The sequence below is a fragment of the Pinus tabuliformis genome, chromosome 7, assembly GCF_031772625.1.
Source record: "Pinus tabuliformis cultivar Carrire ecotype Pingquan chromosome 7, CPIR1, whole genome shotgun sequence".
NCBI lineage: Eukaryota > Viridiplantae > Streptophyta > Pinopsida > Pinales > Pinaceae > Pinus > Pinus tabuliformis.
Genome location: NC_142293.1, coordinates 1,040,490,493 through 1,040,516,741, shown reverse-complemented (window position 1 = coordinate 1,040,516,741; position 26,249 = coordinate 1,040,490,493).

Here is a 26,249-nt window from a genome sequence, read left to right as displayed (position 1 = left end):
TAAATCCACATAGTAGACACACCTCATGTACTTATCTGTTGCTAAGTGTGGAAAACTAACATGATCTGTGAGGTCCCAATCCTCCATTTTTAATAGTGGGATCTGCACAAGCCTTGGATCTTCAAAGGGAACCTATTTAGGTATCAGGGGTGTGGAAATGGTAAACTTCTTTGAATATGGGTCCTTTGTGATCTTCACCTTTCCATTACACAGAGGGATATACTCAGGTAGCTTCGCTATAGATTCCACTCCTTCAATGTCAATATCTTCTGTTCCTTGGCCTTCTTCCATCTCCAGGTCCATGAATTTCTTCTGTTGCTTGTCTTTCTTTTGTTTTTCTTGTGTTGCAGAATGGTTTCTTGGTGATTCACTCAATAGTACTAGATTTTTCTACTTGTCCTTCTTCGGTTTGGCTGCTCAGGTTTCTTTGGTAGGGGTAGGCTTCGGCCTAGCCGACCTCGATTCCATGGAACAAGGGCCGAAGCTTCCATAATTAGAAATTTTTTGGAAACTCCTTCAGAGGCCACATTGCCACTAGTACTAATGGTTTCTGCAGGGCTTGGTCCAAGAATTTTCTCTAGAATGAAATTCTGATTTAGCTTAGGCAACTTTGCAAATGTAGGGATCACGACTAAATATTCCTAATGTGATCGATTCATAGGCGACATACAAAAAATCACACTAACAATTCTAAGAGTGAAAAGTGTTCTCTATTGGACTAGCACACGTAATTTATAGGGAGTTTTGAATACAAATCCGACCGTTCCCCTCATTTTAGATAATTAATACTGTTTTGGCAGCTGATCTTCAAATATTTTTGCCTTGAATGCCGCCAACCTGCTCTTCTTAACCGTCTTCTAGCTATCAAGTCATGAATAGTGACTCCAACAGTCACTTTTCTCCTGTGCTGCGCGACACCTCCCTCCATGGCGCAACTTCCTAGGTTGTAATTTCATTATTTTCCATGCAACTTGGCTACTGTGTAGTCCTCCAAACCTAGCAGTGTATTTTATAGTCCAACGCTCCCTTGTAACTGCTTGGAGCACTAAGACTATCCCGCTCCCATATAGTCATTGCGCAGGATCCCTTGTATATAGCTTCAATCGGCTCCCATTCATCTTCCCGGAAAAGGTTCTCCACTCAGCTTCGCAAGCTGAACTGTGCCTCCATCTATAATTTCTTTGATAATATATGGTCCTAGCCAATTCATTTGGAATTTCCCTGGAAACTTAGTGAATTTACGATCATATAGCAGGACAAGATCATTTACCTTGAATGTGCAAAGCTTGATGTGGTGATCGTGCCATGATTTTTCACATTCCTTCTATACTTGTTGATGAAATCATGCAAAAAATCTATCCTCTTCGAGCTCCATCAGCTACACGAGCCATTCCTCCAAAGCCTCACGATTTTCCATACCGATGAGAGTTGATATACACAAACTAGGCATAATATACTCCATCTGCATTACAACTTTGACACCATATACCAATCTGAACAGTGTCTTCCCTATCAACTTCTTGCAAGTAGTCCTATAGGCCCATAGTATTGCAGGTACGTGCACATCCTAGTCATTTCGCTGCGCGTTGCAGATCTTCGTTAGCGCATTCTCCAAAATATTTTTGAAGGCTTCAATAGTTCCATTGGCCTGTGGGTGATACAGTGTACTCTTCTAATGGTAAACCTCAAATTATTTTGTCAATGCACTGATCATTTCATTCAGAAAGTGCGTACCTCTGTTGCTCATCAACACTTTCGGGCAGCCAAATATGGTTAAGACGTATTCAAACAAAAAATTTGCTGTTGTATTACCCGGGGGCTGAATTGGCCCAATGAAATCAATTGCCCATTTTTCAAATGGATGCAAAGATACTTGAGGTTGTAATGGAAATTCATCCCTTCACGATGGTCTGTCAATTCTCTGACATGCACCGCATGCCTTAGAATACACCTTGGAATCCTTGTGCAGCATTGGCCACCATAGACCTGCACACAAAATATTCTGTACAATCGCCTAGTCACCTTTCTTGCATAATGACCTCCCACAGCCCCTCTGTGAGCTTCAGGGAGTATCTTATCCCTCTCAAAATCCATCACATACCTTCGCAATATTTCATCAACACCCATCTTATACAGATGCCCCAATATAAATAAAATAGGCCATATGCAATACGAGTTCCTTAATTTTCTGACTTGTATACCCTTCTGGTTCCATCCCTATAGTCAAGAAGTGAATGATATTTTTAAAATGATTATCTGCTACACGCACCGCAAAGAGTTGCACATCTGGAAACCCTTCCTCCAGATTATTGGGCTCCTATCCTATTTCGATCCACGATAGATGGTCAGGTCCTACATTTAACCTCCTTGGATTCACAATTACTTCAAAGTCATACTCCTCGAATAATAGCAACCATCTACGGATATTCCCCCCCAACACAGGCTTATTGACCAGGTATTTCAAAGTAGAATGATCCGCGTACATATTAAAATTCTCTCCTAACAGATAATTCCTGAATTTCTACAACGCATACACCATGGCCAATCCTTTAGGCTTAGTCATTGAATAATTCTTCTTAGCCTTTGATAATTTCCTACTCGTGAAGGCTATAGGATGCCCCATTTCTCCTTCATCGGCATGTGTTAACACTGCACCCAACACAATGCAAGAGGCATCCACATGCATGTGAAACTCCTTTTTCCAATCAGGGAATACTAAGATCGGCATGGTGACCACATTTTCTTTCAACGCATCTAAGCTGCACTGACATTCTTTGTCCAACAGAGTGTTGTGTCCTTCTTCAATAGTTTCTCCATGGGTGCGGTAATTTGAGCATATGATTTGATAAATTTTCTATAATATTCCATATGTCCCAGCATCACGTGCAACTACTTAACATTCCTTGGGGCCTCCAAATTTAGAATCACTGCAATCTTTGCAGGGTCCACCATTTGCCCTTGCTTGTGAACAACGTGACCCAACAAGATTCCAAAGGGAACATAAAAGATGCATTTCTTCAAATTCGGCATGATCTGATACCTCCCACATGTATCCAACATCAGGTGCACACTTGCTACATGGTTCTTTACTAAGTTGAACACTTTCCAGTCATCAAAGTATTCTTCCAGGAACTTATGAATGAAATCCTTGAATATTGTGATAACTACGCGGGAAAATATTGCAGGTGCATTCTTGAGTCCAAATGACATCACAGTGTATTGAAAACAACCCCACTCTGTCGCGAAGGTCATTTTTCTCCTATCCTCAGGTGCAATCTTGATCTGATGATACCCCAAAAACCCATCAGTGAATGAGTAGGCCTCCTACCCTCCAACATTTTCTAACACTTCATTGGTAAACGACATTGGGAATGGGTTGTGGACACACACATCATTAAGCTTCTACAAGTCTACACAAATCCTTATCTCACTCTTTTGCGGGCTCACCTAATCAAATTCTTCAACCGGTTCTATGATGCCTGCTTCCAGCATCTTATCCAACTCTAGGAAAACCATTTCCTTGTATTTAGGAATAAGGCGATACGACCTCTGTTTAATAGGCTCCGCGTCTGGCTTCAGAGTGATCTTCATAATGCCCAAATCTCCCACTATGCCCTTCAAATCCAAAAACTTGGTAGGGAAGATATCCTGATATTCGTGGAGTAACTCAACAAATTTATCCATAATACCGTCATCCCAATAATCTCCAATCTTTGCAAACTTCAGTTCTGCTTTAGTATCAATGTTTACTTGCTTTGTCTTCAACAATGTAGTGGTGTTTGGGTTTTCTATTTGTGGGCCCTCAACTTTACGATGCCCTGCTGTCTCTGGAATATTAATGTTTCTCTAGTCTTCATCGTCCTCTTCAGCGGTCACATTATAGCATTCCAGTGCATGGCACAATTGGGTGCTCCAATCTGGTTGGACCCATTCCATAGGTTCTTGTGGTGTTTTGAAGATAACTTCCTTAATCTTCTGTAGGGCTTCATCGATGCTTGTGAAGACATCTTCAAAGTTGAAGGTCAATAAGAATCCTTCCCTCAATATATCCCACTTCATGGTGCCATGGCGGAGCTTCGTTTCCCAATACCAGCTCATGGGAATTGTGTCTAAGGTATGGAAAAATATGTGTACCTACTCTAGCTGCAGTTTTGTTCCCCATGCTTTAGTCCATTTTGCTAGGTGATCACACAGATCATCCTTCCCATTATATTTCTCAGTAAATCAAGTGTTAGGATGCCCAAACCATAATCTTATCATTCTCCTATAATCTCGCCATCCATCAAAGCTATCCTTGTGCATACCCCACCATCATGCGGGCATAGCGCACAGTACCAAATCTAATGCTTGGAAGTGATGATCCTCAGGGAATTCATGCTCAATTGCATCCAAAAACTTATCTACGTTAGTTAAAACATCATAGTAGGGCAGTTTTATTACCTTTGAAGAAACACAGCGCAACGAATTCATCATCATATTGCATCGCTTTGTAGATACTTCATGCAAACGATTCTGCCAATGCTCCAACTCTTTGTCTGAATTAGAGGTGAAGGAACTTTCCCGGTCCCATGTAATTCTCCCATCCACCATTGGATTGATCCAATCCTGGTCTCGTGTTGTTAGTTTATAGATTTGATCGAGTTCATAATCACTTTCTTCATAATCGCAGACTGGTTTAGTATAACGTGCCCCTTCTGCAGGGTGCAACTGTACTACAACTTGAAGCGATTTATTTTCAAACAACATTGTCCTCTTCTTCAAATTGATGACCCCATTCATCTCAATGGCCTAGTCAATTCTTAGGAGCGTGGGGTATGGATTACTGCCATCAACAATCTCTATCACCTCAAAGTCAACTATCGTGCTCGCACCTTCTATATCAATTGTTATTCCATATAATCATCCCATAGGGATAATTTTTTGTTGGTTTTCCATTATGAGATGAATCAAAGACCACTGCAATGCAAGCCTCCCCATTCTCTCCCATGTTTTCTTTGGTAGTACGTTCACATCAGACCCCAGATCCAAGATGACTTGGTCCATCTCATAATCTCCTATCTGTGCAGTGAGCCTCATCTCGCACCCAGTTCATGCCTTATGTTTGCCAATTTTTCTGACCACCCGGTGTCCATCAGGGACCCTCTCCTTATTGGCGCACTTTTTTATTAACTCCTGCAGGCCTTCCACGGCTTTGCTATCATGCAACATATTTATGCAGGTCTCCAAAAACGTAGTAATCACAAAGGGGTCAACCTTTGCAGGTGCGCTAGTTTCTTGTGCCTTGTCTCAACTTCCTGAGGTGGATGCCTCAGCGAAGCATTTCTTGGCCTCCATAAATGTTTCCTTAGCGCACACCAGATCAAAACCCACTTCCTTCTCTGGGGCCTTGCGGACCCATCCATCCTCTTCAAGATGTTTACCTTTATCATCGTTGATCGTTATCCCACTCCTCAGCATTATATTCATGCTTTGATCCTCCTCGCAGGGCTCAACTCTCATCATCTGCAAATTTTTCATAGGTTGCTGAGGCTGTGCTTTCTTTTCGTACATTTTAGCTATCAACACTGGGAATTCTTCTATAGTATGGTAAAACTAGTTGTAGTATAGACATGACGAGCATGTTTGATTCTAAAATTCTCGTGCATAGTGCCCTGACATTTCGCAGTTGTAACAGATAATGTCTCCACGACCTCTACCAGGCCCTCCTCCTCCTCAGACCTGTCCTCATCCCTGATAACCTCCCCATGCTCCTTCGATGCCCTACACTAGAGGCCGATTTTCTGCTTGCATCTGGTATGTAGGTGTTCTTTCCATCATCAGCTCAAAGTTGCACAGTGGTGCTCATCATGGCACATAGATTTGCAGAACTTACAGAACAACTTTTGGTGTGTCTGGACGAACTTTTGAATTAAATGACAATTATCTGTCACATGTTGTCCAACAACTTAACAAATAGCACACCATAGCACAACCCCCATGCTCGGCCCTACTAGAGCTTTTGGCCTTAGGGGAATTTTCCTCCCTCCTGTAATATAATTCAAGTACATGGGACTATGGTCTTTATCGTGCCCCTAACTTTTGCACTTCAGACACTAGACTTCTGTGCACACCTCTGGTTTAGTCTCCTTGTCTTTCTTCAAGCTTTGCAATTCTAAGTAGAGGCTCTGTAACTGAGAGTGGATCTGCTGTACCCCCAAGGTTGCATCCTGAATAAGTGTTGCATGCAATCTCATCACAATTTCGAAATGCTGACCATCTATCATCTGCATGTTAACTTCTTGAATTTGAAATTTAAACCTTTGATATAATTCCCAAGGTGTCTCATCAACCCTCATCATGATTTTCTTAAATCCAACTACTGACTGCGAGTCAGACTTAGGCTTACTAAACTCCTTGTTTAAAGCAGCCCTTGTCTCTGGTAGCGATACTAGAGGATTATCAGAATAATACTTAATATACCAAGTAAACACATGATCATGTAGAGCGGTAACCAACTGTGCCTTCTTTATATTATAGTTAATTATCTGTTGTATTTTCCACACATCATTCACAAAAAACCAAAACTTCTCTGTATCTTCACTCCCTATTCCTTTGAAAATCGGTAGCTTCATCATATTTTCCATGTTAAATGGAGGTGGTGGAGGTGGAGGTGTGGGCGAAGGTGTATACAATGGAGGTGGAGGTGGAGGCGGTGTGGACGGATGATGTGTTCACATGAAACCATGTGTTATCAAATGGAAAACACTCCACAGTGAGGCCTGTACCAGTCCCTCGTCGTCGCTTGAATGAGGTCTGATCAACGGGCTATATTCTGGACCTGATCTCTCTCGATCTCTAAGGAGTGTTCCGCTTCGTGTAGCTCCGAACAACAAGGCAATGGTATAAACTATTTTTCACATAAAAGCATTTTAATCCAGGTATTCAAATATCTTAAATATTTACCTCATGGTCCTTTGAAAAATCACCACTTCGCTTTGTTGTAGCTGACTGAGGTATCAACAGTGAACTCTGTAACAAATTCTCTGAGAATCCAATCGATCCAATGATTAAGAACCCACATGATCTCGCTTTTAGAGGCTTCTAATCATCACACTAATTCAAGAGTCCACACTATAGGATTACCAAGCTTCCACCTTCCTTGGTTGTCTGTCAATTTAGCTAACCACTCGTTCATTTCAATGGGAAGAGTGCAGAAGAAGATTTCGTGTATCTCTGTATATAGATACCTATTCAACCACTCTTCCTTCGACATGTAGGGATTCCTGTTTCTTGTGCTGCAAACTCGTGAATCTTTCGATCCAACTACTTTTCAATTTCTTTCTTGGTCGGATTCCAGTGATGCGACATCAAACATCCCTTTCAATGATATCTCGGTCTCGAAAACAGAACCATTTCTTGGATTAGGGGGTCCTGACCTAGGTTCAGAGTTAGTTGTGCGAACCAACAAACCCCTACACTACTGGCACTTTCGGAAACAACCCACATAGCGCAGGGTGCAGCCTCACCTGTAGCAGTGTGGGGGGATGAAAGAACCAAGTTTCTGCATCTAGAGACTAGTGTGATGTCTTTTAGCTCTTTACATCTGCCTTTGCGCAGATCGATACACTCTTAGGGAACTTTGATGAAACTCTATCAAAAGGGCCTTTATACCTTCACAAAGGTCTACGATTAGTCTTTGCAGACCTTTAACAGTCAATCTATCTACTTATGTGCATCAGAAAGCAATCCTAAATTAGGGTTCACACAGATATACTTAAGTTATTCGTAAACATCAGAGAATGCATCAGAGTCTTCACGAAAACACATAAACATGCATTGTGTACATCATTAACACTTATTCAGTAGAATCTCACAAAATTCAACCAATATTTCATAAAACACATCATTCATCGACTTCATATAATATTAACAACAATAAACAAAATGCATAATAATTCTTCGGAAACCATCTTTATTGATTATGAATTCAGGATTACATACCCAAAACTACCATGCACACTCAGCTGCAAGGGTTAGCGCACTTAGCTATGGACTCTATCTAGGCCTCTGCACACTCACTTGCAAAGCCTTTCCTCTCCTATCCGACCCACTTTTCCTCACTATCCCTTCTCTTTTATCTACCCATTACATCCCATATATGCCTTACAGTCTCTAAGACACACATATTTATAGCCTTTTTCATACAATCCCATGGTCCATGGACCTTGGGTGGATCTCAAAACCAACTCAATATTTACATGAAACAAGGGGCTAATCCCCTTTGACTCCTAATCATCTACATGTTCTGCATCCACAAATCATGGAAACATTACATTAATTACAAAAATATATCAAAACTTGGGTTATATTAACCCCAAAACTGACCCAGGGGACCCCATCCCAACAAAAATTGATGGAAATTTTACTTTACCCTTTTTCCCCTAGGCCTTACTATCACTAGTTGAGGGATTGTCACGAGCATGATCTCTAGAAGCTGAAAAAAAATGTCGATGTGAGCCTATGGAGCACACTTTGAATACCTTGGGAATACCAGGACAATCTCTAAGAAGGTGGTCACCCTTATATAACATGTGAGGGAATTTAACTTTACGGGGTTGATTGGAATATTTATCCATACTAGTTGTAATCTGTAGCAATGGTTAATTGGTTGTCCCCATCCTTATTTTTCTTCTTCTTTGCTTTGTTCTTTTTCTTAGCTTCTTGGTTATTAGAATCAATATTTTCACCAAGTGAAGAGGAAGAAAGGGATGAAGAAATTGTAGGTGAAGAAGGAAAAGGGTTAAATCTAGGATCAACATGAAGTTAATGTTGTTTAGGTGGAGGATAACTCAGTTGAGAAGTAGTTTGGACATTCAGAACTATAGGAGTTGAAAATAATAAAACTGGAAAACCAATGGTAAATTTGGGAAGGGACAACATTGAAATATAGGGAGCAACAATATTTCCAAAAGAAGGAAGAGGACTAGAATTCCTGTCAAAGGGGTATTCTTGATTGGTAGACTTAGGAAATATTGCCATTAGTCTCAACCTAAGATCTACTAAGGAGTATTTCCACAGGAAGGATGTTGTTCTGCGGTCAATTAATTGATTTAAGTATTGGGGTTTTTGCAGTGTATTATATTAGATATCATTTTGGGAATTAACTACGTTAAGTAAGTCATTCGTGTATGACCATTTCCATGAGAGGTAGTCGTAATTGACTAATTTTTCATGATTTTTGAATAGTTCACTTAGCACTCATTGCATCAGGTGATGATCACAGGGGTGAAGAAGTGGGATTGAAACTAGTGAAATGAATCACAGAGCATCAACCATCACTTCCAAGGCTTGCACCTAGTAACCAAGACTTCTCGGGAGGTCACCCATACCAGATTTCCTCTGGCTCAAGAGCGCTTAACTATGGAGTTTTCCACACAATCAAGCCCACTTATCTTGCTACCCCATTTGCAAAACCTTAGCAAGTATTGTGCCTCATGAACCATTCAAGTAAAGTTCCCTTCACTCTTTTGAATTAAGTATTGGGGTTCTCGTAGTGCATTATATTAGATATCATTTTGGGGATCACTGCATTAAGTAAGTCATTCATCTATGACCATTTCCATGAGAAGTAGTCGTAATTGACTAATTTCTCATGATTTTTGAATAGTCCACTTAGCACTCATTACATCGGGCGATGCTCACAAGGGTGAAGAAGTGGGAATGAAACTAGTGAAATGAATCACAGAGCGCCAATCATCACTTACGGGGGTTGCACCTAGTAACCAGGACTTCCTGGGAGGTCACCCATCTCTGATCTCCTTTGGATCAAGCACGCTTAACTGTGGAGTTTTCCCCACATTCAAGCCCACTTAGCTTGCTACCCCAATTAATTGATTTTAGAAATTAAAGACACAAACAAAAACAAAGAGGGGTAACTAGGAAAAAAGGTTTACCAAGCAACCATGAACTACAATATACACCTTGGAAAACCAAGGACTTAACGTACAACATCTAATCTCCCTAAATGTTGTGTTCGGTGTATCACTGTATAGAAGGTGACATACTCGGTTACCTATGGATGGATAGAAACCTATTGGGGACTCCCAAAATATATGTGACAATACATGGGAGTGCAATCCATTGTAGTGTTGTCTAATGCGTAATTGTTTGATGAGAGTGTTCCCATATGCTTTACGTGTGTGGAGCACCACCAATATACTCAAAGGTACGCCGATTATGATCCTATACACACACATACGTCGAATGAGATTTCATCCCTGGGATGCAACACTGCAAAACAACAACAACTCATACATTTAACGACGCCAGAACATTTCTCTAGCCTATACCTATAAATGTTTGAGTTAATGTTACAAATGTTCCTTAGGTTGATTTAATAAATTTTATTGTTTATCTTTGATTATGTTTTAGTTTTGGGGCTCATCACCAATGTGACCCGAATATCCTAAAATACAAATCTAGCATGAGAAAATAGAAATATTTTCTCTTTCATTAAAACTCTAGCTAAGGAAGGGAGGAAACAATCAAGTTACAACACACAATATGCAAAAAACAAGATGCAATATGTAATTGCCTTTCTGATGCAACTGTTCCTATGCTAATGCACATGTGAAACCCTAAATGGCAATGCAAATTTTTTTGTTTTACCACACTTAATTTTCAAAATGAAGAAAACTAAGATAAAAAGGTTCAATCACTGATTCAATTACACTTTTCAGAATGAGGACTAATAAAAAAATTCATCTAAGTAACCAACAATCAAACAAAATTAGTTTGCAAGTGACTAAATGATAAGAAAAAAGAAAAATTAATACCAATTAATACCAAAGGAAAACAACATGAATGAAAACCAAATGGAGGCTTTAGAGAGACCAAAAGACACTCAAGACTCATGGAAATTCAGCTGGAAGAAGGCTAACCAAAGAGAGGCTCATGAACCAATGAAAAATTTATGCAAAAGTGCGGGTCAACACTGGTGTAGAAGAGGTACTAGTGCATTGCAACTATGGCACATAGTGGGCCAGGGTGAGGTGTAATGCTCTATCAAAGGCACATGGGGTGTGTTGGGCCTAGGAAAGAGGATTCTAACACAAAAAATGGATAAAAGGCTCAATGAAATCACTTCCTACGGTTTTTCTTGGTTGGATGATACAATAAAGGTTTGTAAAGGAGGTAATCAAACATAATGGACAAGGGAACCAAAGATACTTTGTTCCCCAGTGGAGTCACCAATTTTTTGAACACCACACAAGTAGGGTAAGTTGGGAGTTCTTATCCAATTACCAATCTAGGGTTTGAGATCCACCTTTGATGGAGGTTTAGGATCAAAGGATAAGTCGTGAAAATTCCAAAGTAGGGAAGGATAGGATCCGAATTTTTTATCAAAGGTAAGTAGTTGAAACAACTTATGGAAACACCTAGAAGAGCAAGATTCTAGAATCTTGATCATTCTCTCAGATTTCTAGAACCAATGTAGGTGGAAAGGGGAGCAACCTGCTAGTGACCAACACAGGCCACATTGGAGCAACCTGTAGGTGATCGCACCCCATTAGGTATATAGGGAGCGTTGGTCCTCAAACTGGCTTAGATGAAGAAGTTTAGGGTTGAAACTCTGGGTCATGAAGAGAACATGATTAGGGCTTTGTGAAAGATGGTGACAAGGGGGAATAGGATGTTGATTGATCCCATTAGGAGGCTCACTGATCAGATGCGACAAAATGGCCTATAACCCCAATGAACTTTAACTCTCTAGCAATAAATTTATCAACCCACTTTAAACTACCAATTCGATTCTATACTGGTACCAAAAAATTGAATTCTTTAAAACAATAAAATTCGACTCACATTTATGATCATATACATGAATGGAGATGTAGATGTCAGCTATTCAAAGTTTTTATTCTAGATCATATTTTACCTGAGTGGTTTATAAAGTCACTTCTTCCTATTATTACCAAGGATGTTTATAAGGTAGGTGTTGTCATGGAAGAGTAGGTAATTTCTTGTTCCCAGTGTTTAGACTTAGTCTACACCTAATCGGACACTTTGTATGAGAAAATCCTAAGTTTACCACACCATACAAATTATATAATAGTTACGACTCCTACATGATCAAATGCCGCTGATGTTATAATAGATTCTGTTAGCCAATAGTATAAGGGGAAAAATAAAATTCTAAAAGTACTTAGACTCGTGTATAAGAGGCACTAGTGCATTGAAACTATGGTACATAGTGGTCCAGGGTGAGGTACAATGCTCTATCAAAGGCACATGGGGTGTGTTGGTCATAGGAAAGAGGATTCTGACACAAAAATTGGATAAAAGGCTCAATGAAATCACTTCCTAGGGTTTTTCTTGGTTGGATGATACAACAAAGGTTTGTAAAGGAGGTAATCAAACACAATGGACAAGGGAACCACAAGGGGATACTTTGTTCCCCAGTGGAGTCGCCAATTTTTTGAACACCACACAAGTAGGGTAAGTTGGCAGTTCTTATCCAATTACCAATCTAGGGTTTGATATCGACCTTTGAGGGAGGGATAGGATCAAAAGATAAGTGGTGAAAATTCCAAAGTAGGGAAGGATAGGATATGAATGTTTTATCAAAGGCAAGTAGTTGAAAAACTTATGGAAACACCTAGAAGGGCAGGCTTCTAGAATCTTGATCATTCTTTCAGATTTCTAGAACCAATGCAGGTGGAAAGGGGAGAAACCTGTTGGTGACCAACGTAGGCCACAATGGAGCAACTTGTAGGCGATCACACCCCATTAGGTATAAAGGGAGAATTGGTCCTCAAACTCACTTCGATGAAAATGTTTAGGGTTGAAACTCTTGGGAATGAAGGGAACATGATTAGGGCTTTGTGAAAGATGGTGACAAGGGGGAATAGGATGTTGATTGATCCCATTATGGGGCTCACTGATCGGATGTGAAAAAATGGCTTATAACCCTAATGAACTTTAACTCTCTAGCAATAAATTTATTAACCCACTTTAAACTACTGATTCGATACTATACTGGTAACGAACAATTGAATTATTTAAAACAATAAAAATCGACTCACATTTATGATCATATACATGAATGGAGACGTAGATGTCAGCTAGTCAAAGTTTTTATTCTAGATCAAATTTTAGCTGAGTGGTTTATAAAGTCACTTCTTCCTGTTATTACCAAGGATGTTTATAAGGGAGGTGTTGTCACAGAAGAGAAGGTAATTTATCGTGCCCGGTATTTAGACTTAGTCTACACCTAATCTGACACTTTGTATGAGAAAATCCTAAGTTCACTGCACCCTACAAATGATTTAATAGTTACGACTCCTACACGATCTAATGCCGTTGATGTTATAATAGATTTTGTTAGCCAACAGTATAAGGGGAAAAAATAAAATTCTAAAAGTACTCAGACTTTTTCCATACAAGATTCACCCACTGAAAGGATTTCTCCAGAAGCCATTTTTGAGCTTAATGTCGTAGAATCATCTACCAGCAAGACCCAATCGACCAAAGGTAAAAATAAGGGGAAAGGTAAATGAGAAAAAAATGATCCTTCGAAAGAGAAACCCACTAAAAATGAACCTATTGACGAGAAACAAAATCCTCTCTATCCTTGCCTTAATTGCGATGAGGATCATTATACGAAGGAATGCCCACATTGGGTAGAGGTTTCCAAAATCATTAAAGGTTATCTGACTCCCACTGTTATGAAGGATCCATTTCCTTTTCAAGATGGAAAAATTGTTTCTCATAACACATCTTCCACTTCCTCATCATAATATATCATGATGATGTATTTGCAACAAGTTATGGTTGCTACAAGATCCAAATATTATGGGTCTAAGGGTCTTGTCGACAATGGAAACGAGGCTAGATCATATGGTCAACCTTCCAATTCAATTCCTCTTCCTCCTTATGAACCATTACATATTGAGAAACTAAACACTAACATGATGATTTGACCACCTCCCAAAGGTGTGATTCAAAAATCATCTTTCAACCCACATTCTAGAGCTGCACAAAATTACATCATTGTTAAAGACATGGCTATCTCTCCTTCTGCAATGTCAGCTTTGGAAGTGTTGCAAACATGCCTGACACAATGGAATATTTTATTGTCAGCCATAAGAGCTATTTATATGCAGGATTATAATCTAATTATATTTGATCTTGAGAGTCATATCTAGAGTCTCCATCATAAACTGGTGTTCCAGATTCCAGTTTTTGTTGAAACTAGATGAGTATTTCACACCATTGTTGATGAAGGAGCTTCTACCTGTATTATGTCGATTTCTTGTGGGAAAGATTTAGGTTCTCCAACCATGAATCAATTTCCTAACACTCTGAAAGCCTTTGATGGAAGAGGTTTTCTTCCTTATGGAATCCTAAACGATCTGCCCATATAGCTAGAGGGTAAAATAGTTGCAATCAAAGTTGACGTTCTTGATGCTCATCTTGATTACAACCTTTTTCTTGGTCGAAGTTGGACGTATGCTACGTCAAAAACGATCTCATTACTTTTTTTGAATGATATAATTTCCTCACCAGGGGAAAATTCTCAAAATATACCAATTGTCTTATTACACTTCAGACCCTAACTCTACGGGAATCATTCCTTTTGTCAGAAAAATGAATATTCTGTATGAGGATATTGGTGTTGGTTTACTAAAAGACTCATTAGTGATGGGAACCTTTGGGCTGTCTCCACCAAATTTTCCTTCTAATATTGCCAAGCTTAACATGATTACATTAAGCATTACGGAATCTTTTGATCCATGGATAGTGCCTTCAGAGTTTGAATTAGCCTCCTATGGAAATTAGATTCCTTTGAGCCCATTTGAATTGGCTTATCAGGCAGTTCAATCATTTTTTGACCCATCATCTTCTGATATTGATCAAGAGAATGAGATTAATGATGATTATTATGCTCTACCTTGTTTAGAATTAGTTTTACTCCTTGACCCTTTCGCCTATACGTTTCCAACTAACGAAATTATTATGGAAGTCGTGACTTCAGATGAAATGCCATGGAACGATTACCATCATCGTTCATATTTTCTACTAACCCTAGTAAAATTGAGAACGATTTTCAACTATGTTTTCACCTGAGATTGTAGATAGTCCAGAATCACCCATTTCAGTTTTTCAAGCTGATTCCGAAAGGAATTTTGGAAACATATATACAATTATTACCATTAACATCTCATTGAAAACAAGGATTATTGAAAATATTGACATAGGCACCTCATGCTCATTTGAAGAGATTCAAACATATAAGGCCCTATTTCAAGAATTCCGCGACATTTTTGCCTGGTCCTATGAGGAAATGCTAGGAATTGACCCAAGCATCATTGTGCACAAGATTAAGACTTACCTGGATGAAAAATGTATAATACAATGATTACATCTGGTGCATCCATGAAAAGCTCCTACGATTAAAGCTGAGGTCGAGAAACTACTCAAATTAGGTTCTATATACCTGGTTCCCTTAACTGATTGGGTGTCCAATATTATACCCGTTAACAAGAAACATGGAACCATTAGAGTATATGTCAATTATAGGGATATTAATAAGGCTTGTTCGAAGGAAAACTATCCTACTCCCTATATCGATCAAATTATTGATGATTGTGCCATAAATAAAATGCTTTCATTTATGGACGAATTTTCTGGCTGCAACAAAATCAACATACTCCCAGCTGATCAACACAAAACCACATTCATCTGCCCATGGGGGAATTTTTACTATCAAAAACTCCCATTCATTTTGAAGAATTCTAGTGAAACTTTCCAATGGGCTATGTCTTGTGAATTTCATGATATCAAGCATATTGTGCAACCTTATTTGGATTACTTACTAGCTCATTCATTGAGATGGGAATACCATCGAATGCATTTGAGAGAATTTTTAATCAGATGTCGTCATTACAATATTTGATTGAATCCACACAAGGGTTTTTTTTGTGAGAAATCAAGTTGATTGCTATGATTTTTCATTTCAAAGGACGGAATTTGTGTTGATCCACTAAATGTTGAGGTTATTATGAATTTGCCTCCTCCTTCCAATCCTTGCCAACTCCAAAGTTTGCATGGGAAAGAAAAATTTCTACATCGATTTAGCCAGAACTACGTCGAGTTAAATAAAGCTTTTACTTGGCTGTTGCAAAATGGCATCTCATTTACTTGTATGAAGCGCTCACAAGGTCTTTGATGCACTTAAACATGTGTTGACCCATACACTACTGTTGCATCCTCCTGATTGTCATCAAGAATACTTTTTATACTTAGTTGCATCCGATGTCACTATTGACACGATTTTACTTTAGGAAGATGAATCAAATGAAGAGCATGTGATATATTACACAAGTAGAAATTTGACCAAAACTAAAGAAAAATATGCACATGCGGAGAAATTGGCCTTGGCAGCTGTTCATGTTGTCCAGCATTTTCATCACTACATTTTATTACAAAAAACTACTGTGATTTCCGATTGCAACCCCATGGGTGACATTCTTCCCATACAATTTCTAGGGGGCAAGTATTCCAAATGGATAGTCATCCTATAAGAATTCAATTTGGAATTCATTAAATCCAAATATAAGAAATCACTAGTATTTGCTGAATTATTATGTGGCATTCTCCATACCGAGATGGAAAATGTGGTAAAAGATTCTCTTTCTGGTCAGTACTATAGATCCCTGGTATGGAGATATCATCATTTATCTTTAGACCCAAACATTTTAGCTAGAACTAATTCGAACTAATTGTCATCATATCTGGTATCAATCCCCACAATACAATATTGTTGGTGATGCACTTTATCATCATGCTACTGATTCCATCTTTAGATGATGTTTTACTCATGAGGATGCCAAAAAGGCATTGAATTACTGCCATTCTGGAGCTTGTAGTGGTCACATGTCAGGGTTGGTCACTGCTTAAAAGTTCCTACGCACAAGGTATTTATGGCCTTCTATGTTCAAAGATTGTATAACTGTAGTCCGAAAGTGCCATAATTGTCAAATCTATGATCGAAAACTACATGCACACCCAATTCCTCTTCACCCAATCATTGTTGTTGGTCCTTTCGCTAAATGGGGCAGCAATTTCCTTACATGTGACCCTCACTCGACTGAGGGGCATGGTACATTATCCTAGTAGTAGATTATTTTACAAAATGGGTTGAGGTGATGCCTAGATATAAGGATGATGTTGAAAAAACATCCATTTTCGTATTCAATCATGTGTTTTCTTAGTTTGGAGTTCCACAAGCCATCATCACGGACCATGGTAGCCATTTTTAAACTTTATGATGATCAATATTACCATGAAGCTAGGCTTGCGTCATGATAGTTCTACTCCATATTACCCACAGGAAAATGACCAAGTAGAATTTGTTAACAAGGTTTTAAACACCATTATTAAATAGATTATTGTGATTCATAAATGAGATTGGCATCTAAAGCTTTATCCAACCTTGTGGGTATAGCATACCACAATGAAAAATTCGACTAGTTTTACTCCTTTCCAGCTCATTTACGACATGGAAGCAATTTTACTGATTGAATGTGAGACACTGTATTTGAAATTATCAATTGAATTATTACCAGCTACTTCTATTGAAGAAGAAAGTTTCTTGTACTTAGAACGTCTCAATGAGACTCATTGGATGCTACATTAGCTATCGAGGCCCAAAATAAATGAGTTAAAGCATAGTATAATCAAAATGTCAAATATTGTTTATATGCAGAAGGTGATTTAGTCTTGGTCTATGATTAAGAGAATGATGAGTTAGGGGCTGGTAAATTCGAGCCTATGTGGCATGGCCCTTATGTTGTAAAATGTGCATTGGAAGAACAGGCTTATGAACTGGTTGATTATGATGAAATTACTTTGGGAAAGCCCTGGAATGGTCTTTACCTAAAGAAATATTATGCTTAGATTGTTTGATGAATAAATTGTATATTTTTGTACCATATTTTATGTGTGGAAAATTTTAACAGCTTTTTTATAGTTTTACATTACTTCCCATGCTTATCTTATGTTACACTTGATTTTTAGATGTCGATGCTCCCTTAAAATTACATTGGCTTCACTTATGGCACTAGTCATAGTACTCAAAATTTATCTTCCACAACCTGGGTCATTTATTTTCCCACAGACGAGTTAGTTTCATTTCATGGTATATGCCTTGGTCGAACAACGAATAATATTGAAGAGTATAGCACCGTGATTGAGCTATTATTTGTGTTACACAAAAATATCGTCACCATGATTATTTGCAGTCAGTATGGGTCTATCATCACTTGTACTGTCCTCCTAAGCAAGTCTCAAACCTCAGCTCTTCAAGTCAAGATTTAAAAATGGGAGAAAGACATTAAAAATCAACAAAGATCTGGTTCCGCACTTTCTCTCACTATTGCCTGCGGTCCCGCACCCCCTGTTTACAAAAACTGCGGACCTGCCCGCTCTGTCCCTAAAGGAGTGGGTGCAGACCCCTGTGAAAGTAAAAAAGGCGCAAGTTTATTCTAAAAAACTCACTTTGGGTTAATTCTAGATGATTCTAGAAGGAATTTTGATGTGGATTGGTCGCTCTTAGGTGGTTCGTGCATCCCAAAAGAAAAGGAGCTAATCCCTCGATTAGAGGAGATATCCCTTTGAAGGAGGGCTTTATCCCTTTGAAGGAGGACCTAGTAACTTCCCTCCATTGCACTATAAATTAAGGCATTGGGCTGGTTACTAAGGAGGTTAGAAGCTGAAGATTTTTTAGGGTAAATGCTAGTGGAATTGAGACTTCCTAGTGAAGCTTGAGAGGAGAGATCACATTCCTTTTTGGCTTCATTGGGAAGAGAGTGAAACTTGTCAAAGTAGAGGAGACTTCTTTTTGGACCCTAGGAGGAGCTTGTACAACATCAAGGCACAGGTTGTAAAGTTCTTCTTTGATTTGAATTAATACAATCAGATTCATTTTTCTCAACAAATTGTCTTATGTCATTTGTTTCATGAATTCCTTGATCTTCATGTTAAATATGTTTTATGATATTGGCTTTTCAGGTGCTATTTAATTTGTTTGCTTGTTTGTGTTTGCAGATTCGCAACAAGGGAGCTCACTTGGATCAAAGGAGCGAGGCTTCCACAAACTTGCATTGGACCCAAGGTAGGCCTAAATCACTTGTTTGCCTTTGTTTATAAATGCATATTTAGAGAAAGATAGTTTTTGATTGGCTTTCTTGTCACTAGGTCTCTTTAGATTCTAGGAAGGTCTATCTTGTCCGCAAGATTGACTCATTCCGTGTGACAAAATGGCGACCATACTGGGGACTTGATTTTTTCCTTGTTTTTACTTTGACCTGAGAAACTGTGTTTTTATTTCCGTTTTTGGCTTGTTGTGTGTGGAATTGGGTAGAATTAGTAGATCCAGGGTTATTTTTTGTTTTTCATAACTTTGGGAGAGGACCACACCCTAATCTTTCGACACATTGCGGACCTATCCATACTTTTTTGCTTTCAGCACAGAGTGGTACCACACCTGTGTTAATTGTGGGCCTGCGGACCCTGTCAAAATTTTGGAAAACCTAAGATTTTCTTTGTTAGCCAGCTTAGTTTTTATTTAGATGTTATTATCCCTTGCCCAGACCTGCATATAACCTGTCAAAAGCTTTCCTTAGGTTAATTTCATTGGTGTTAGGGTTTTAGGTGAAATTCCTAGAAGTTTTGCTTGTTGGGTTTGATTTTCAGTTTGGTCTTGTAGTAGCTCTGAGCTTAGAAGCTGTAGGAACCTCAGATCACCTTGGTTTTTACCAGCCTTCTTATGAGTCTGACCATTTGCGAAATCTACCTTTGTTGAGGAATCCGCCTTGTGTTTTCTCTTTACAAAACTTCGAAAAGCTTGTGTTTAAAAGTTTGGATTTCATTTTTAAAAAGAAAACAAAATTGGTTGTTTTTTGACTGATTTGTGATTCTGCATAAATTGGTCCTTAGTTTACATCTAGCTAAGTAAAACATCCTTAAAAAGATATCTTGTAAGCTTTGACTTCAAATAGGTTTTTATAGTTTATAGATCTCAAAATTAGTCATTTCAATAGTTTTGAGTGTTTTATAAAAAATAAAAAAATCTCTTTTGGAAAAAGTTTGTTTTTGTAGTGGTTGAGTGTTTTGAAAGAAAAGGGAAATTTTTGTGAAAATAACTAGTTGTCTCGTTTTGAGTGCATTGGAAAGGACAAAAGCTCTTCTTTTAATTTGTTTGTTAAGAAAGATTTGTGTTTACAAGTATTTGCATTCTCAAACTCTTTCCTAGCTAGAAGTTCATTGAAGGGAAAAGATTGTTTAATCAGCTTAAGTGCATTTTTTTTAGTGATTTTGAGTCGAGTCTTCATACCACGAGTTTCATCTCCACACCTCTTGACTTAAACAAAAACCAATAAAAATAAAGCTTAAAGTAAAATTCATCTAGTAAAATTTTTATTTCTAGGGCTCTGATACACCAACATAGCTTAGGCTAGTGTCTTGGAGTAGGAGAGTAATTAACTCTCCAAGACAGTAAAACAAACAAGTAGTTGTATCTTGCAGTAGGAAAGAAATCCAATTGTTGCATTTATGCTCTGGGAAAGCTCCTCTTAAAGGAGAAGCATGAGATCGTGTCCGAACCAGAGAGGGAATCAATCCTTCCTCATTGGGAACGACGCCAGATATTCACGTATTGAAAACGGTAAACCTTGGATTAATCATTGTCGAGGAGCCTGGGGTCACTTGTTGGTAAACCTTGGATTATGTCAAGGAGCCTTCAAGGGGATTGAGCTTGCTACTCTGCCCTTGTGTGCATATCGGATCGCAGACTGTTCCCCCAGGTATATTTGTTTCGGTTGGTAACCTTAGTGACTATATTCTTTAGGATTCTTCCTAAGGTGATAGTGGTGGGAAGATCCCACTGTACCTGGAGCAGACATCGGCTAGACTCACTTGGATTTTCTGGGGGGTTCTCTTCACTCGAGACGGTTAAGTGGAGGAACTTGTGCCAATCTATTCATTAAGTAGGTTTCTGGGGTAACTGTTCCAACCGCCATTTCTATATTGACCTCTGCGACGTTGGGCTTCATCACCAACTAGTGTTTTTAGTATGGAAAGTTACTGTTTGTGTTTATTTGATCTCCTAGATTCTTTAGGCGTGTGATTCAATTTTTTTTGGTTCTTTAGAGGCTTTAGGTGGTTCTCATTGAGATTTTACTTTGTTTGCGTGTGAAGTAGTTAAAATTTTTTAATCGTGGCTGAATTACCGAGGAAGTCCCGTAGACTTCGGGGCCAACCTCCTGAGTTTTCACCGAGCCAGCCTAAAGGGTTAAGAGCCCTCGTAACTCCTAGAGATAGTAGAGTTGGGTCACCTGAAGAAGGAGATTCTTCTTTGGTGGTACACCCTGATTTTCAAGCTTTAGTAGCAAATTATAATCCACAATCGGTGTCTTTTTCCGAAGTTACTGGTAGCTTTTCATCTACTAGTGATATAGGTGAGGAACCTGAAATATTCGAACCTGAAAGTGAATTTGCTACTACTCCAACATCGGGGTTTGCTTCTCCAGCTTCTAGTGGTCCTGGTTCACCTAGGGTAGAAAGAATAATCACCCAAAATATTCCTTCTGGACTTATAGCTATTGAATAAATTGCTACTCCGGAAGAAGAAGTAGGTATCCCTATCCCTGAAAATCAACCTGCTATTGAGCTAAGGGAGTGTGAATCAATTTTTTAGAGTCCACCTAGGAGCAGTGCTTGGTATCTTTCTTTGACTAATTTCTTGGAAAACCCAGGGTTAAGTTTTTCACCACCTCGTGTTCCTTATCACCCAACACCTAGAGGTTATTATCCTCCGTTAAATATGTCAAGACAGTCACTATGTTTACTCAATCCCCAGAATCCTTTTTTTACGGCGGTCCTTCTATTCCCTCTGGGTATCAGTCACTTTCTGGTACTTTTTCGGGAGCATCTCCTCAACCCATTGAAAAAGGGTTATTAACTGGAAGCAATGGTACTAAGCCGTTGAGTGTAGATGATATTCTCATGATGTCAGGTACTATTCCTAATCCTCAACCTCAAGGTGGCCAGTTACCGCCTGGGGGGCGGCCTCAAGATCCTCAATTATCGCCTGGGGGGCAACCTCAAGGTACCCAATTTGCACCTGGGGGGTAACCCCAAGGACAGTACATACCTACGGGACAGTACGTTCCTCAAGGTCAACCCCAGACTCAATATGTACCCCAAGGTCAACCCCAGTATCAATTTATACCTCAAGGTCAACCCCAGTATCAGTACGTGCCTCAAGGGTATCAACCCCAAGGTCAGTACTCGAACCAAGGTTTCCAACCACCCTCCGGTCAATCATATGTTCAAGGAACAGGAAATGTACCTTTGAATTATCAACCCTACCCTCAACCTGGTTATGGTCCTCAATATCCTCAACCTGTTATGGGTCCGTACCCCGGAATGAATTTAGTGTGGGATCCATTGCAAACTCAACAGGTCTTGCAACCGAATGTACAGTTGTCATCTCAAACTGGACAACCCTTACTTTCTGGTACACCCCAGCAAACTATCTAGTCTACTATTCAAACTTCTGTACCTTTGGTAGTTTCTTAGCCTGGGCCTAGTATGCCTCGTACTCCACCTCAAACGACTGCTACAACTACCGCAACATCTGTTCAATCTACCCCACCTACTTCTGGAGTATTGACAGCTCCGGTTTCTACTGTTCCTGTATCTACTCCTCAGACATCTTTACCTCCGTCTGGATCTACGATTCAAACTTCGGTTCAGATGCCTGTAGGAAAACCTGGTTCAAGTACAGTTGTCACAAGTCAACCACAATTTACTTATCAACTGTACCAGGGATAGTACCAATTCGGTCCTGCTGTGCAGTAGCCAGTCTATCAGTATCAACGGTACCCTGGGTACACATATCAACAACCTCAACAACCCCAGTACGGTCCAGTTAATCCTGGTTTTCCGGGAGGATACAATATCCCAAATGCAATTCCTATTCCTAGTTATCTTGGATATCCTCCTCCTGGGGTTGGTCTCATGACCCAAAGTTTTAGGGACCCTAATCGTCAGTTACCGTTTATCGCGACTTTGGACTTGCCTGACTTGTCACGCCTAACGAACGATCCCATTAATTATCTTCTGTTTTGGCCGCCAATGCCGAATAAGTTGCCTAGTGATATTCCTAAGTTTGAAGGCAAATCAGGAGAGGACCCGTCAAACCATGTGATGACTTATCACCTCTGGTGTGCGTCTAACTCCATTTCAAATGATTCAATCTGTCTAAGGCTTTTCCAGCTCACTCTAATTGGTCTCACGGCCAAGTGGTACATTGAGTTACCGCGAGGCACTTTTTATAACTTTAGTCAGTTAGCTACCTCGTTTTTAACTCATTTTCAGTTGCCAGTCAGATATGACAATGGAACGAAATTACTAACTTCATTAAAGCAATCAACGTCCACTTACATTTCAGATCACATTCATGAATGGAGACGTCGACGACATTTAGTGAAGGTTTTTATTCTGGATCAGATCTTGGCTGAATGGTTTGTAAAACCTTTGTTGCCAAAGATAACTGAGTATGTGGCTAAGGCTGGAGTCGTTACTGAGGAGCAAGTAATTGCTCAAGCACAGTACCTTGACTTGGTTTATACCCAGTCAGGTACGTTACACGAGAAAATCTCGATCTTCTCAAGCAAAATCAAATTGCTGCAGCTCCTTCAAGGTCTCATGCCACTGATGGTATGATTGGTACAGTTAACACCAAAAGTAAGAAGAAGTCTTCCAAGAATTCTTCTCCTATCATAACCTTGCCAGGTTCCCCGACAGGAGAATCTTCCGCAGAGATTTCCGCCAATATTCACATTGTAGAGTCATCTACAGCCAAATCAAAATCCGGTTGTAAGAAGAAAGGGAAGAAGAAAAATAAAACGGACAAAAATTCAAAAGAGAAACCTGAAAAATCGGAATCCAATGACGAAAAATGCAAACCTCGTTATCCTTGTCTCATTTGTGACGAAGAACATTTTACAAGAGACTGCCCTCATCGTGCAGAGGTTGCGAATATTGTCAAAGGTTCCCAAACGCCTACTATTTTGAAGGATCCTTTTCCAAGTCAAGACAGTAAGATGATAGGTTCTTCCTCGAGTGCCAATAAAGAACCCATATTGATGATGTCACATGTTAGGATTGCGACTCGATTGCATGATTATGGTAGTTTAAGTCTTGTTGATGGTAAAGAAGCAGAATCTTCTCATTCTAACCCATCAACCTCAGCTGTCGGTTCCGATCCACTACAGATCGAGAAACCTAATCCAGACTTGGTAATCAAACCGCCTGCCAAGGGTATACTTCGAAAGTCAGCTTTCAATCCACATGCGAGAGCGGCTCAGAACTATAACATTGTTGAGGATTTAGCTATTTCACCCTTAGCAATGTCGGCTTTGGAAGTGCTGCAATCATGTCCAGCACAATGTAAATTACTTTTGTCGGCTATAGGAGCTGTTGACGTTCAGGACTCGAACCTAATAATTTTCGATCTAGAAAATAGTACACCGCGCTTACCTCATCAAATGGATTTCCAGATTCCAGTGATAGTAAAAAACAGGCCTATTCATAGGACTGTGATTGATGAGGGAGCCTCAATGTGTATTATGTCGATACAGTGTTGGAGATAGCTTGGTTCTCCTTCACTAAATCAATCCTAGACGATTCTAAAGGCCTTTGATGGCCATGGGTTTCATCCTTTTGGCATTATACAGGATCTACCTATAGGGGTTGAAGGAAAAACCGTTAATCTAGATGTGGAGGTGGTTGATGCCCCTCTAGATTACAACCTTCTCTTGGGTCGTAGTTTGTCTTACGCTATGACAAATGTCGTTTCATTGGTCTTTCGGGTTATAAAGTTTCCTCATAATGGAAAGATCGTAACAATAGACCAGCTGGCTTACTTTTCATCCGACCCAGCCTCTTCTGAAAGTATTCAGCATGTCGGTAAAACGACTATCCCGTATAAGGATGTTGGAGTAGGACTAGTTAAAGATGCCGGTTTACTGGGAACTTTTCCTTTTCCTACGATCAACGCATCGTCTTCATTTGCAACCATTCATATGATTTCGTCAGACACCATTGTTTATGATGATCATTGGATCATTCCTTCTGAATCTGAGATAGACTCATTTGGCGATGTTATGCCTTTGAGTCCATATGAAATTGCGTATGAGGCCGTGCAATTGTTTACCGACCCATCTTCAACCAAAATTGACTTAATGAATGTGGTCCGTGAGGAATCATTTTTCAAATCAAGCTCAGATTCAACAATGTTTTCCAAACTTGCTCACTCTGATGAGCAAATTCGTGAAATCCTATGTGTAGATGATTTACCATGGGAAGATCCTCATCACAGATCTTCGTTCTTACCTGAGAATGATCGTTTTGAAAATGATTTTTCATCAATTTTTACGACTGAATATGTCAAGGAACCTCAGAATCCAATGAAAAATCCTGATTCGGAGTTAAATTTGGGAAACATCTCTCGAACTATTCCTATTGACATTTCGGTTAAGCCTGGAATTTTTGAGAACATTCATATAGGTTCCTCGTGTACAGAAGATGAAATTCAAATATATAAGGCCCTATTTCAAGAATTTTGCGACGTGTTTGCCTGGTCCTATGAGGAAATGCCAGGAATTGACCTCGCAATTGTTGTTCATGAAATCAAGACTTACTCGGACGCTAAACCCGTCCGGCAACGTTTGCGTCAGATTCACCCGAGAAAAGCTGATGCTATTAAAGCAGAAGTTGGAAAATTACTCAAAGCAGGTTTCATTTATTCGATCCCGTTAACGGATTGGGTATCGAATATTGTTCCGGTTAACAAAAAACAAGGGACAATAAGAATATGTATCGATTATAGGGACATTAATCGAGCTTGTCCAAAGGACAATTACCCAACCCCCTATATCAATCAAATAATTGATGATTGTACCGGCAGCGAAATATTCTCCTTCATGGATGGTTTTTCCAGATACAATCAAATCAATATTCTACCTGGCGATCAACCAAAAACGGCTTTCATTTGTCCATGGGGGACATTTGCTTATTGCAAATTACCTTTTGGGCTCAAGAATGCTGGGGAAACTTTTGAAAGGGCCATGTCTTATGCGTTTCATGACATCAAGCACATTGTGCAACCCTATCTTGATGATTTGCCTTCTCATTCATTA